This window comes from Chelonia mydas, chromosome 14, assembly GCF_015237465.2.
Source record: "Chelonia mydas isolate rCheMyd1 chromosome 14, rCheMyd1.pri.v2, whole genome shotgun sequence".
NCBI classification, from domain to species: Eukaryota; Metazoa; Chordata; order Testudines; family Cheloniidae; genus Chelonia; species Chelonia mydas.
In genome coordinates, this window is record NC_051254.2 from 29,677,516 (window position 1) to 29,692,013 (window position 14,498).

The following is a 14,498-nucleotide window of genomic DNA, read 5'->3' on the forward strand; positions in this document are numbered from 1 at the left end:
ACAAAGGAATGTAATTTCCCTCCCCACCTTCCCCCGCAGTTACTGCCATAGGACTTTGAAAGACCATGAGAATGTATTTACATCTCGCTTACACAGACCCATCAAGCTAACCAGGGTTGAAGCGACCCCATCAATTGCACCAGAGGGGGCTGGAACTAAACGATTTGCATTTTAGCAGACACAGGTCCTGTGGGGGAGAAAGCAGCAAGACAGGGCTCTCAAGACAGATGGGACAGGTCCTGTGTTAATGAGCACTGCAGTGTGTGATCCTCTCATTAAAGATTATATAGCAAGGCACAGACACAAGGGGGCTGAATTAACAGGGCCTAGACATCCTTGATTCTGACAATGCCTAACTGAGACTGCTCAACTTTGCACCCTTAAAAATAGGCTTTTACTGTAATATTTTGAGGGTAAGGTTGATATAGATCCCCTCCAGTTTTCCTGCTCCACCATATGATTATTTAATATGCAGATATTCTACCCTCCAATCTTGCCCCCTTTCTCGCCAATCATCAATTATTGCTGCACAGATTTCCCCTTTTCTTCACTTGTTGCATTTTACTGCAGTCCCCCTGAGATGCTGATAATTTTCTCGCTGGATTACTACCATAATCTCTGCATAAAGATTGTGTTTTTTCTTTAAATATTCACTTGATATGAAACCTTTCAAATACAGGTATTGCTTTTTTCCTGTGTACTTAGCCAATTTGTGTCATTCTTAGATTTTTCCACTATAAACTCTCTACAGTCACAGATTTGTTCTGTCTCTAATTGCTGAATAATGAAAGCATTCCTCAGTTTGGGAGGAGAATTACTGCCCTGAGTAATTGCTACAGATGGGGGTGTAGTAGAGAAAGAGCCTGGAGAAGTGGGCCTGGAGCAAGATCTCAGGCCTGAACCAGAGGCTGTGAACCCAAGTCAGGCCATGTATTAAAGCAGATGCTCACAAGTTCACTGCCCTGTACATAAACTTGGCAAAGTTGCTGCTGCTGTACCAGGCACTAGAGATTTACATAGGTATATCCGAGATAGGACAGATACATCCCAGTCTAGTACAAGAGAGGATGGTTTGACAAACAATGGATAGGGATGTTTTGTCTAAGATCTCAGGAAGAAGGCAAGGAAACGGACAGCTGTCATGACACATGTAAGGAGGGGCATAAGTTGTGTGTTCTAGTTGTTTGTTTCAGTCTATAAATTTCGAGGCACTTTGCCTTAATTCTTTGTTCAGCCACTGACTGAGCTGTTCCTGGATACTAGGCACTCGTGTGTCAGTGTACCTGTAACCGCAGAGCCAGGGCGCTGGGACTGTGCCTAGAGGGCAAAAAACCTGGCCCAGTGCCTTTGTCACTGAACCAGGCCTGTGGTTGTTCTTGACGAGTAACATCGAAGACTGCTGAATGAGCAGGCTTCCTTATCTGCTATTAATAATAACCAAGGGCAGAACCGCCAGGCAGCCTGAGCAGCGTTATGAAGGCAACGACGTTACAGCCTTCAGAACTTAGCAACACTGAGTAATCCTATCGAGGTCTGCTGAACAAGCTATCTGAGCAGAGCTGGACAGCACACTGAAAGAACACACAAGCAGGGCCGGTGCAACCACTAGGTGAACTAGGCAGTAGCCTAGGGCGCCAAGTGGTTGGGGAAGGCAATGGAGCAGAGGTAAGCTGGGGCAGGGGGGGCGCGGGGAGGGCCGCCTGCAGCAAGTAACGGGGGTGAGGGGGGCGGGGCACAGGGGAACGGCTCCCCACCCCAGCTCACCTCTGCTCCGCCTCCTCCCCTGAGCACCGCCCTGCTCTGCTTCTCTCCCTTTCAGGCTTGTGTGCCAAACAGCTGATTGGCGCCGCATGCCTGAGAGGCGGGAGAAGCGGCGGCGTGCTCAGGGAGCAGGCGGAGTAGAGGTGAGCTGGGGCGGGGAGCTGCCTCGGAGGGGCTCCCTGGGCCGAGGGGGAGGCAGCGGCGGTGGGGAGCTGCCCCGGGGGGGCGCCTCAGGGTGGAGGGGGGGGCGGGGAGCTGCCACAGGGGCGGGGGGCGGCACAAGGTGGAAGTTTCGCCTAGGGCGTGAAACCTCCTTGCACCAGCCCTGCACACAAGGGTGGCACTGGGAGTGGAGTTGTTGGGGCTGTAGCCATGCCAAAATTTGCCTTAGCCCCCCATGCCCACTCCTCCAATTTAAAAGATCAAAGCAGCCACTGCTCTCTGGCTGCCCAGCTCTGAAGACAGAGCAGAGAGAGCGGCAGCTGCTAATGGCGGCTATAGGGGCTGGTACATACAAGCTACCTCAACCCCCCCACACACAGGTGTTGGGGAGAGCATGCAGAAGACCTTTGAAAGATGAAGTCAGGTGTCTTTTTCAGGTATCTGTTTTTGTGGGGGTTGGGTTGGGTTGTTTTTTGTTTTTGGCAAAATTGCGAGAAATGATGTTCTCTTTTGCTCCAGAGCATGGTTTGTTGACTGTTGGGAGTCTGAGTGTCACTTAGGGTGTGAGAGGTCCTGGGTTGTCCTGGTGGCTGGAATTCTTTCCGGCCGGGGTGTCCCCCCAAATGTACCCCACGGGGGTAAAGCTCCCCAGCACAAGCCACATAGGAAGGCTTAATAGTCGAGCTGTAGTGGAGGGTGGTAAGGCTTTCTTGTTGGTACCCCCAGGAAGGGGCGAGGCTTAAGGGGCGGCCTCTGGAGGTGGAGGCTGGGAGGTCCCTGGGGCCGATCCGTCCACCAGGCAGAGGCACACACATGCCCCAACCCCGAAGGCCAGAATGGAGCATCCAGCTCAGCCAGAAAAGAGCAGCAGGATCTGGGGGTACCTGGACCCCATCCATCCACCTGTCAGGGTCAGCCCCCCAAGTCAAGAAGGGTGCACCCAGATCAGCCAGAAAGGAGAACTCTTGCAGCTTTCCTTTTGGTTTTCGTCTACCCAGTCTTCCCCTTATTGTCATCGAGTGCTCAAAGTATCCCTCGGTGGGAAGCGAAGACGCAGGCACTGGATTCTGCCTAGTGGGAGCCAACTGCACACACAACCCAGACTGTTGCCTAGGGTACTGTGGCACTCTAGGAGTGCCATTTCCACATGGTTAAATTTTACAACTAGATTTGGCTGTTGGCTTTTGGCCCAAAATTCTGAGGCCTGCAGCAATGGCCAAATGTGGCTTGTTGGTCTAGGGGGTCTGATTCTCGCTTCAGGTGCCCGAGGGCCCTGCTACAACTCCCAGACTAGCCCGCCCCATGGGTGTGTTTGCTGCTGTACCTTCCTATTCGCAGGCCCCTTCTGCCTGGGTGTGTGGCTGGTTGTTTGGTTTTGGAAACTCCTGTGGAATGCAGCTATCCTTAGAGTTCCAAAAGAATTTGTTGGACGAGGGCACAAGTCTCCTTTTGGGTGCAAGAGATCCCCGCTTCAAGTTTCGTCCAAGCCCTTGCCAAGGCAATGGTTGCAGTTGACTTTTTAGGTTTTTTGTGTTTTTCTCCAACATCCTGTGGAGGGAGAGCTGCATTAAGGTCTAAATTGGATTTGTTGGTCAAGGTGTATCATTCTCACCTCGGGTGGGAGAGAGTGCGGAGAAGACCTTGGAAAGATGAAGTCAGGTGCAGTACTTTTTCAGGTGCCTGTTGTTGTGGGAGTTGGGTTGGGTTGTTTTTGGTTTTTGGCAAAATTACAAGAAATGATGTTCACTTTTGCTCCAAAGCATGGTTTGTTGGCTGTTGGGAGTCCGGGAGACGCTTAGGGTGTGAGAGGTCCTGGGGTCAAGTACCTGACAATCCCTCTCCAAAGGGTGCATTTGCTGCTGTCCCTTTGTTTGTTTTCCCTACTTTTGCCTGGGTTTTTCTCCCAAATAGTGCGGCGTGAGAGCTGCATTAGGGTGTGTCAAGGTTCCTTCCCCACTCTGAACTCTAGGGTACAGATGTGGGGACCTGCATGAAAACCTCCTAAGCTTACTTTTACCAGCTTAGGTTAAAACTTCCCCAAGGTACAAATTATTTTACCCTTTGCCCTTGGATTTCCACTGCCACCACCAAACTTTATCTGGGTTCCTGAAAAAACGGAGTTTGGACACATCTTTCCCCCCAAAATCCTCCCAACCCTTGCACCCCACTTCCTGGGGAAGGTTTGGTTAAAAATCCTCACCAATTTGCATATGTGACCACAGACCCAAACCCTTGGATCTTAGAACAATGAAAAAGCATTCAGTTTCCTTACAAGAAGACTTTTAATAGAAGTAAAAAGAAAAGAATCACCTCTGTAAAATGAGGATGGTGAATACCTTACAGGGTAATTAGATTCAAAACATAGAGAATCCCTCTAGGCAAAACCTTAAGTTACAAAAAAGACACACAGACAGGAATATTCATTCTATTCAGCACAGCTATTTCCTCAGCCATTTAAAGAAATCATACTCTAACACATACCTAGCTAGATTACTTACTAAGTTCTAAGACTCCATTCCTGTTCTGTCCCCGGCAAAAGCATCATACAGACAGACACAGACCCTTTGTTTTTCTCCCTCCTCCCAGCTTTTGAAAGTATCTTGTCTCCTCATGGGTCATTTTGGTCAGGTGACAGCGAGGTTACCTTTAGCTTCTTAACCATTTACAGGTGAGAGGATTTTTCCTCTGGCCAGGAGGGATTTTAAAGGGGTTTACCCTTCCCTTTATATTTTTGACAGGGTGTGAAGTTGGTTTGGTGCTCCAGGGGTGCGAGAGACGATGGAGATGACCTTGGAAAGGTGAAGTTCAGCACAATACTTTACAAGTTTTCTGGCTAAAGTGGCCTGTTCTTTCTGCCAAAATTCTAAGGCACACCGAGTGTGTTCCTTGTGAGGGAGGTTTGTTGGTCTAGAGGTAGGTGTGACACTCTGTTTTTTGGGGTAACCCTACACCCCCATGTTCATTCTTATAATATGATTGTGTGCTATGCAATGGAAATTTTGTCATTTTGGGTGTCTTTGGAAGGACCATGATGCACTTAGCATTGGTGTTATAGTAATGTTATTGGTTGTAATTTCATGTATACAGTTATGAGCCTGAAAATGTGTCCTCATGGCTTCAAACAATCAAAACTCTTAAGGAACAGAGGGGCAGTTCACAGCTCATTAGGGCATGTATGGGACAAACCCAGCCCAGCCTCACAGGAAGAAAGGACACAGGCCTAGGTAGCAACAAAGAATCTGTTGGACTCTCGAGTGAGTCACCCCCATTCTCTTGGTCAGTTTGAGACTACAATGAGGTATTGCTCACCTGACGATGAAGGCGGGGGGGAAAGTCAAGAGGGTAATAAGAACATAATAAAAGGGAGAGACGCTTGACATGCACTTCCTCTCTCTCATGTCCATCTACAGACATCACCACCAAGTGACTGGTGGCTGAAGGGCAACCAGCCAGCCTGTGGTTAGAAGTATCTAAGTTTGTAAGGGCACTGAAAATGTTAAGATCAGTTTAGAATGTGTTTTACTCTTATTTCATTTGACCAAATCTGACTTTTGTGCTTGAATTATAATCACTTAAAATTTATCTTCTATAGTTAATAATTTTGTTTGTTCATTCTACCTGAAGCAGTGTCTTTGGTTTGAAGCGTGTCAGAGACTCCCCTTTGGATAACAAACCTGGTGTATATCAATTTCTTTGTTAAATTAACGAACCAATATAAGCCTGAAGCATCCAGTGGGCATAACTGGACACTGCAAGACAGAGGTTCCTAGGGTTGTGTCTGTGGGCCGAGATATTGTCTGGTGTCATTCGGTTGCACAATCCCAGGAGCAGCTTACATGCTAGAGGCTGGGCGTGAACATCCCAGGAGTGGAGGTTCTCCCAGCAGAGCAGGGTAAACCTGGTTCCCAGAGTCAAGGATTGGAGTGACCTAGCAGATCACCGGTCCAGATAACATCAGGGGAACATCATAGTGGCGCAGTGAGCAGGGTGTATGTGCAGCTTGTTACTCCAAATGAAGTTCACATTTTAAGCACTGATATTTGTGGTTTTAAGTGATTCTTAAGCGCAGTGGCTAAGAACAGTCAGGAGGAGATCACAGTTTTGTTATTTTCTGTTTGTTTATTTCGGGTGAGGGAAATAAGCACAAGAAAGCAGAAAAATGACTAAAAGTGAGGCAGCTACAAAACTAGAGCTGGCCAGACTGGAAGTGACAGAGAAGGAAAAGGACTGTGAGTTTCAAATGTGGCAGGCAGAATGGAGGCTCAAAGAAGAGGAGGCTGCACACAGAAGGATTATGGAAGAAAAAGAGAAAGAGAGAGAAGAAAGAGAGAACACACCAGCTGGACCTGCTAGAGAAGCAGAACCAGAACCCCCGAACCCCAATGACTCCCATCACTCCAAAAATCCACAAATGGGAACACTTATGTCCTGCATACATGTAAGCAGAGTCAGGATGAGCTCCACCCTGACATCTGGTGGTGAGGTGTGGCAAGTTGTGGAAAAGAACTTCAGGTGCTGACCTCATTTGCATAGGCACACCCACCCCGCCTAGAATGAGGCCATAGCTGCCCAAGTGGTCACTTTGGCTGCTGTGGGATCCCCAATGTCTCTGTTATTGGGGCAGGAAGAATAAATTGTTATTACCCTGATTATGGGAATCAAGGACAGTGGAACTGTACTTGGCCTTTATGATGGAGGGACTCGCCATCAACTAAGTAGCACTCGCTAGGCAAGGAACATGGGTTCCAAAATTCTGTGAATGGAGAGAGGCTGGGGACAGGTATTAGTACTTGGTGGCATGGGTCCCCTGGTGAGGGCCTTACATGCTAGTTGCACTTCCTCCTCTCTCCACTGTAGAATATCAGAGCTAATTTTGATTCCATTAGGAGTCTAGTTACAGGCTGCTGAGCTGAATTCACTTTGGGCTAATGGTGCACCAGCACTGAGGCTCCCCTACTACAAGCTGAAATCACAAAACAGCTAAACTTACTAAGAGCTGAAATCACTGAGTGTTGTGTTAAGTAGTGGGGGAGCCTGAAGATATATGGTGGATCAGTTTGCGGGACGCAGAGCAGAGCGGCTGGTGGGGCAGAGCAGTTTGTTGGATGCCTAGAGCAGCTCATGGGGTGGCTGGCAGAGCGGAGCACCGTGGAGAGGTGGGGCCATCAGCTTTGGACCACGTAAGGTGCCCCTTACTCCTCCCCCGCCCCAATCTCCACCCAGGTTGGGAGGTAAAACTCTGCAGATAAACTTTTGAACTCTGGGGTTGCCCTGACCAGGGACAGAGACTTTTGGGTCGTTGGACTTTTGGGACTTTGGGTGATTTGGGTTGCTGGACTCAAGAACCCAAAGGGAAAGGACATGTCCCAATTTGCTTGGGGTGGGTTTTTTGCTCATGGGTTGTGTTATGAATCCTGTTGGTGGTGTTTCCCCAACATAATGCCACATTGTTTCTCTCTGTTATTAAAGGGCTTTTTGCTACACTCAGACTATGTGCTTGTGAGAGGAGAAGTATTGCCTCTTGGAGGCGCCCAGCGGGGGTGGTATATATTTGTCCCAGGTCACTGGGTGGGGGCTCAAGCTGGTTTTGCATTGTGTTATTGGAATGGAACCCCTAGATACTGAACCCGGCCCTTGTTGCTGCCAACTCTGACAGGCAGAAGGGTTACATACATTGAGGAGGATGATATTGCTGAATATCTGACCACCTTTAAAACGCTGCGTGTAATACATGAAATCCTTGATGATAAGAGAGTTCCTACCCTCTTGCGAAATTAACTGGTAAAGCTTGGAATGTATTCAATGGAATGCCTATTGAAGATGCTTTAGACTATTGAAAATTTAAACATACTGTTTTGCGAAGTTTTCAGATTACCCCTGAAACATATAGAGTTAAATTTAGGAATCTTAAGAGTGATATTGGTATGAGTAATGGGGAATAAGTAAACAAAACGAAAAATTTGTTGGGAAAATGGGTGAGGGGTAAAGACGTGGCAAGTTTTGAAGGAATGCTTGATCTTGTTGCTCAAGACCATTTCCTAGGCATATGTAAGGCTGAAGTAAAGCAGTGTCTATGGGATAAAGATGTAAAGACTGTGGATGAGATGGCTTTTTTAGCTGATACCTTTGAACAGACTTGGGCGTCTGTTGAGGGCAGGACACAGAAAGAGGGGTTTAAAACTGGTGGGAAGGGAGGATTCCATTTTGCCCCTGGGAAGAGAGAAGGGGGTTGGGAGCCTAAACATTCTCTTACCCAAAAACATCCCTCTACTGCTAACCCTCATCCAAAATCTCCTGTAAAAGCAGAAGAGCCAAAAAGTGCTATCAGTGTAATTCCACTGATCACCTGAGGAATAAATGTCCTGTGCTAAGAGGAAGCAGGCAACCAATAGCTCATGTTAGTTCTGCTGTCCTCAACACAGAAACCCCCCAAGCAATTGAAACCTATCATATTGGTTTTGTGAGATTAGCCTCTGCAGAACCAACTATGGAGCATGTTAAGGTTGTCCAAATTAATGGCAGGGAGTACTTAGGGCAGAGGGATACAGAGGCCCAGATCTCTCTGGTTAAGCAGAATGTGGTCCCAAAGGCCAGTATGCTACCTGGCCAAATGGCAGAGATTGTGGGGGTGGGTGAAAGCAGATTCTTCATACCACCAGCTAAAATCCATGTGGTGTGGGAAGGTTTGGAAAGTGTTTTGAGTGGGGGGGGTAATGGAACACCTCCTATTTGACCTGCTCCTTGGTAATGATTTTTTTCCAGGTAGCTCAGGTTAAAGTATTTGCCTGCAGCAGGATGGAGTTTTATGCTGGGACCCCCAAGGGAAAGGTCTCAGGAACTGCTGAGAGAATGGGAGAGAGTCTCCTTGATTCTTCTGCAGCAGGGGAAAGCCACATGCTTCCAGGTGGGAGGGTGGTTGAGACCAACTCCTGCACTGCAGCTGGAAGCAACACCACATCAGGAAGGGATGGGGGTGTAACAGGTTGGATCACAGTAACCCCCTTGGGGCTACCAACTGATGTGCCGAGACTACTTCTGCCCCTGCTTTCCCTGCCAGCTTGGGACTCCAGCATCCTGTCTTGTTGTGCCAGACACGGCAGTGTGCTCCAACACAGACCCAGGGTCTGAACCACATGCCCCAAAGTTGCAGACCTAACTGAAAGCAACTTAAGTAGTGTTCCTGTCTTTAACACTTAGATGCCCAACTCCCAATGGGGCCCAAACCCCAAATAAATCCATTTTACCCTGTATAAAGCTTATACAGGGTAAACTCATAAATTGTTCGCCATCTATAACATTGATAGAGAGATATGCACAGCTGTTTGCCCCCTTCCCCCCCCGGTATTAATACGTTCTCTGGGTTAATCCATAAGTAAAAAGTGATTTTATTAAACAACAAAAAGTTGTATTTAAGTGGGTCCAAGTAGTAACAGACAGAACAAAATGAATTACCAAGCAAAATAAAATAAAACACGCAAGTCTGAGCCTAGTACAGTAATAAAACTGAATACAGATAAAATCTCCCCCTCAGAGATGTTTCAATAAGCTTCTTTCACAGACTAGACACCTTCCTAGTCTGGGCACAATCCTTTCCCCTGGTACAGCCCTTGTTCCAGCTCAGGTGGTAGTTAGGGGATTTCTCATGATGGCCACCCACTTATATATCTTTTGCATAAGGCGGGAATTCTTTATCCCTCTCTGGGTCCCCACCCCTGTTCTAAATGGAAAAGCACCAGGTTTAAGATGGATTTCAGTACCAGGTGACATGGTCACATCCTGTGAGACCCCAAGCCCTCATTCCTTCCACCTTGACTCACAGGAAGGCCTGCAAGCAAACAGAGCCATCCACAGTCAATTGTCCTGGCTGATGGGAGCCATCAAGATTCCAAACCACCATTAATGGCCCACACTTTGCATAATTACAATAGGCCCTCAGAAATTTCGTATTTCTAGTTTCAGACACAAGAGTGATACATTTCTACAACTAGGATGACCACACTCAGTAGATTATAAGCTTTGTAATGATACCTTACAAGAGACCTTTTGCATGCATAATATTCCATATATTATACATTATATTCACACTCATTAGCATATTTTCATAAAATCATATAGAGTGCAACATCACAGGGGGTGTAATGCCTGCCAAGGAGAGAACTGTCCAGGTTGTTAGCTGGCAGCAGGTCGCAGCTGAACCAGAGATAAACCCGACTCTAGGGAGCATAGAGAAATGTGTCCCAGAGGAGAGCCCAAAGAAGGGTTGGGGGATCTCAGAAACCACTGTTGTGGGTGAGTATTCCTGTGACTCTGTAACACAGGGAAGCAGTGTATTTCCAAGTAGGGGAGGGGCTGAGACGAGCTCCTTTCCAGCAGAAGGATGTGCCATGATTGTCTTTTTTCCACAGGACAGAAGTGACTTTGTCTGCACAAAGTGCAAGCTGGTCTCCATATTGGAAGAGAAGGTTCAAGGTCTGCAGAAACAAGTATCAACCCTGCGTTGCATAAGAGAAAATGAAGATTTCCTGGACAGACGTCAGGATATGCTTCTATGGGCACAACATTCTTAAGAATCAGAGCAGGCTGCGCAGTGGGGACAGAAGGATGGTGAAGAAATTTGGCAGTGTGACCTCCAGAAGAAGAAAGAGGAGCATCCATGTACCAGAAATGCAGATACAGGTGAGCAACCGTTTTCATGTTCTCTCCACAGGTACTAATGTGGACAGTGGACTAGATGATACATCTGATGATACATCAAGGGAGCAGGAGACTCCACCAATTGGAAGGCATGAGATGCACTGTCCTAGGGATGGGGGTTCCATGACCACTGCTCCCAAGAGAAGGCAGGAGGTGGTGGTCGGGGACTCCCTCCTCAAGGGGACTGAGTCATCTATTTGCCATCCCGACCAGGAAAACCGAGAAGTGTGCTGCTCGCCAGGAGTGAGGATTCACGATGTGATGAAGAGACTGCCGAGACTCATTAAGCCCTCGGATCGCTACCCCTTCCTGCTTCTCCACGTGGGCACCAATGATACTGCCAAGAATGACCTTGAGCGGATCACTGCAGACTACGTGGCTCTGGGAAGAAGGATAAAGGAGTTTGAGGCACAAGTGGTGTTCTCGTCCATCCTCCCTGTGGAAGGAAAAGGCCTAGGTAGAGACCATTGAATCATGGAAGTCAGTGAATGGCTATGCAGGTGGTGTCAGAGAAGGCTGTGGATTCTTTGACTATGGGATGGTGTTCCAAGAAGGAGTGCTTGGCAGAGATGGGCTCCACCTAACTAAGAGAGGGAAGAGCATCTTCACAAGAAGGTTGGCTAACCTAGTGAGGAGGGCTTTAAACTAGGTTCACCGGGGCAAGGAGACCAAAGCCCTGAGGTAAGTAGGGAAGTGGGATACCAGGAGGAAGCACGAGCAGGAGAGCGCAAGAGGGGAGGACTCCTGCCTCATATTAAGAAAGCAGAATGATCAGCGAGTTATCTTAAGTGCCTATACACGAATGCAAGAAGCCTGAGAAACAAGCAGGGAGAACTGGAAGTCCTGGCACACTCAAGGAATTATGATGTGATTGGAATAACGGAGACTTGGTGGGATAACTCACATGACTGGAGCACTGTCATGGATGGATATAAACTGTTCAGGAAGGACAGGCAGGGCAGAAAAGGTGGGGGAGTTGCATTGTATGTAAGAGAGCAGTATGACTGCTCAGTGCTCCAGTATGAAACTGCAGAAAAACCTGAGAGTCTCTGGATTAAGTTTAGAAGTGTGAGCAACAAGGGTGATGTCGTGCTGGGAGTCTGCTATAGACCAACAGACCAAGGGGATGAGGTGAACGAGGCTTTCTTCCAGAAACTAATGGAAGTTACTAGATCACAGGCTCTGGTTCTCATGGGAGACTTCAATCACCCCGATATCTGCTGCGAGAGAAATACAGCGGTGCACAGACAGTCCAGGAAGTTTTTGGAAAGTGTAGGGGACAATTTCCTGGTGCAAGTGCTGGAGGAACCAACTAGGGGCCGAGCTCTTCTTGACCTGCTGCTCACAAACCAGGAATCATAGAATCATAGCATATCAGGGTTGGAAGGGATGTCAGGAGGTCATCTAGTCCAACCGCCTGCTCAAAGCAGGACCGATCCCCAATTAAATCATCCCAGCCAGGGCTTTGTCAAGCCTGACCTTAAAAACTTCTAAGGAAGGAGATTCCACCACCTCCCGAGGTAATGCATTCCAGCGTTTCACCACCCTCCTAGTGAAAAAGTTTTTCCTAATCTCCAACCTAAACCTCCCCCACTGCAACTTGAGACCATTACTCCTTGTTCTGTCATCAGCTACCACTGAGAACAGTCTAGATCCATCCTCTTTGGAACCCCCTTTCAGGTAGTTGAAAGCAGCTATCAAATCCCCCCTCATTCTTCTCTTCTGCAGACTAAACAATCCCAGTTCCCTCCATCTCTCCTCATAAGTCATGTGTTCCAGTCCCCTAATCATTTTTGTTGCCCTCCGCTGGACTCTCTCCAATTTTTCCACATCCTTCTTGTAGTGTGGGGCCCCAAACTGGACACAGTACTCCAGATGAGGCCTCACCAATGTCGAATAGAGGGGAACGATCACGTCCCTCGATCTCCTGGCAATGCCCCTACTTATACATCCCAAAATGCCATTGGCCTTCTTGGCAACAACGGCACACTGTTGACTCATATCCAGCTTCTCGTCCACTGTAACCCCTAGGTCCTTTTTCTGCAGAACTGCTGCCGAGCCATTCGGTCCCTAGTCTGTAGCAGTGCATTGGATTCTTCCGTCCTAAGTGCAGGACTCTGCACTTGTCCTTGTTGAACCTCATCAGATTTCTTTTGGCCCAATCCTCCAATTTGTCTAGGTCCCTCTGTATCCTATCCCTACCCTCCAGCGTATCTACCACTCCTCCCAGTTTAGTGTCATCCGCAAACTTGCTGAGGATGCAATCCACACCATCCTACAGATCATTTATGAAGATATTGAACAAAACCGGCCCCAGGACCGACCCTTGGGGCACTCTGCTTGATACTGGCTGCCAACTAGACATGGAGCCATTGATCACTACCCGTTGAGCCCGACAATCTAGCCAACTTTCTACCCACCTTATAGTCCATTCATCCAGCCCATACTTCTTTAACATGCTGACAAGAATACTGTGGGAGACAGTGTCAAAAGCTTTGCTAAAGTCAAGGAACAACACGTCCACTGCTTTTCCTTCATCCACAGTACCAGTTATCTCGTCATAGAAGGCAATTAGATTAGTCAGGCATGACTTGCCCTTGGTGAATCCATGCTGACTGTTCCTGATAATTTTTCTCTCATCTAAGTGCTTCAGAATTGATTCCTTGAGGACCTGCTCCGTGATTTTACTGGAGACTGAAGTGAGGCTGACTGGCCTGTAGTTCCCCAGATCCTCCTTCTTCCCTTTTTTAAAGTTGGGCACACTACATTAGCCTTTTTCCAGTCATCCGGTACCTTCCCGGATCGCCATGAGTTTTCAAAGATAATGACCAATGGCTCTGCAATCACATCTGCCAACTCCTTTAGCACCCTCGGATGCAGAGAATCTGGCCCCATGGACTTGTGCTTGTCCAGCTTTTCTAAATAGTCCTGAACCATTTCTTTCGCCACAGAGGACTGGTCACCTCCTCTCCACGCTGTGCTGCCCAATGCAGTAGTCTGGGAGCTGACCTTGTTCGTGAAGACAAAGGCAAAAAAAGCATTGAGTACATTAGCTTTTTCCACATCCTCTGTCACTAGGTTGCCTCCCTCATTCAGTAAGGGGCCCACACTTTCCTTGACCACTTTCTTGTTGCTAATATACCTGAAGAAACCCTTGTTCTTACTCCAAGTGTGATTTGGCCTTCCTGATTTCACTCCTGCATGCCTAAGCAATATTTTTATGACCTCCCTGGTCATTTGTCCAATCTTCCACTTCTTGTAAGCTTCTTTTTTGTGTTTAAGATCAGCAAGGATTTCACTGTTAAGCCAAGCTGGTCACCTGAAATATTTACTATTCTTTCTACACATCGGGATGGTTTGTTCCTGCAACCTCAATAAGGATTATTTAAAATACAGCCAGCTTTCCTGGACTCCTTTCCCCTTCATGTTATTCTCACAGGGGATCCTGCCCATCAGTTCCCTGAGGGAGTCAAAGTCTGCTTTTCTGAAGTCCAGGGTCCGTATTCTGCTGCTCTCCTTTCTTCGCTGTTCTCAGTGGTAGCTGATGACAGAACAAGGAGTAATGAATCATAGAATCATAGAATATCAGGGTTGGAAGGGACCTCAGGAGGTCATCTAGTCCAACCCCCTGCTCAAAGCAGGACCAATCCCTAATTAAATCATCCCAGCCAGGGTTTTGTCAATGGTCTCAAGTTGCAGTGGGGGAGGTTTAGGTTGGATATTAGGAAAAACTTTTTCACTAGGAGGGTGGTGAAACACTGGAATGCGTTACCTAGGGAGGTGGTGGCATCTCCTTCCTTAGATATTTTTAAGGTCAGGCTTGACAAAGCCCTGGCTAGGATGATTTATTTGGGGATTGGTTCTGCTTTGAGCAGGGGGTT

The 14,498-nt window shown here is 47.7% G+C and overlaps 1 protein-coding gene across 1 annotated transcript in view; it reads left to right on the forward strand.

Moving 5' to 3' along the window:
* Positions 1 to 14,498, forward strand: part of LOC119567445 (maestro heat-like repeat-containing protein family member 1) — an 850,842-nt gene that overhangs the window by 160,867 nt on the left and 675,477 nt on the right. The window lies entirely within an intron of this gene.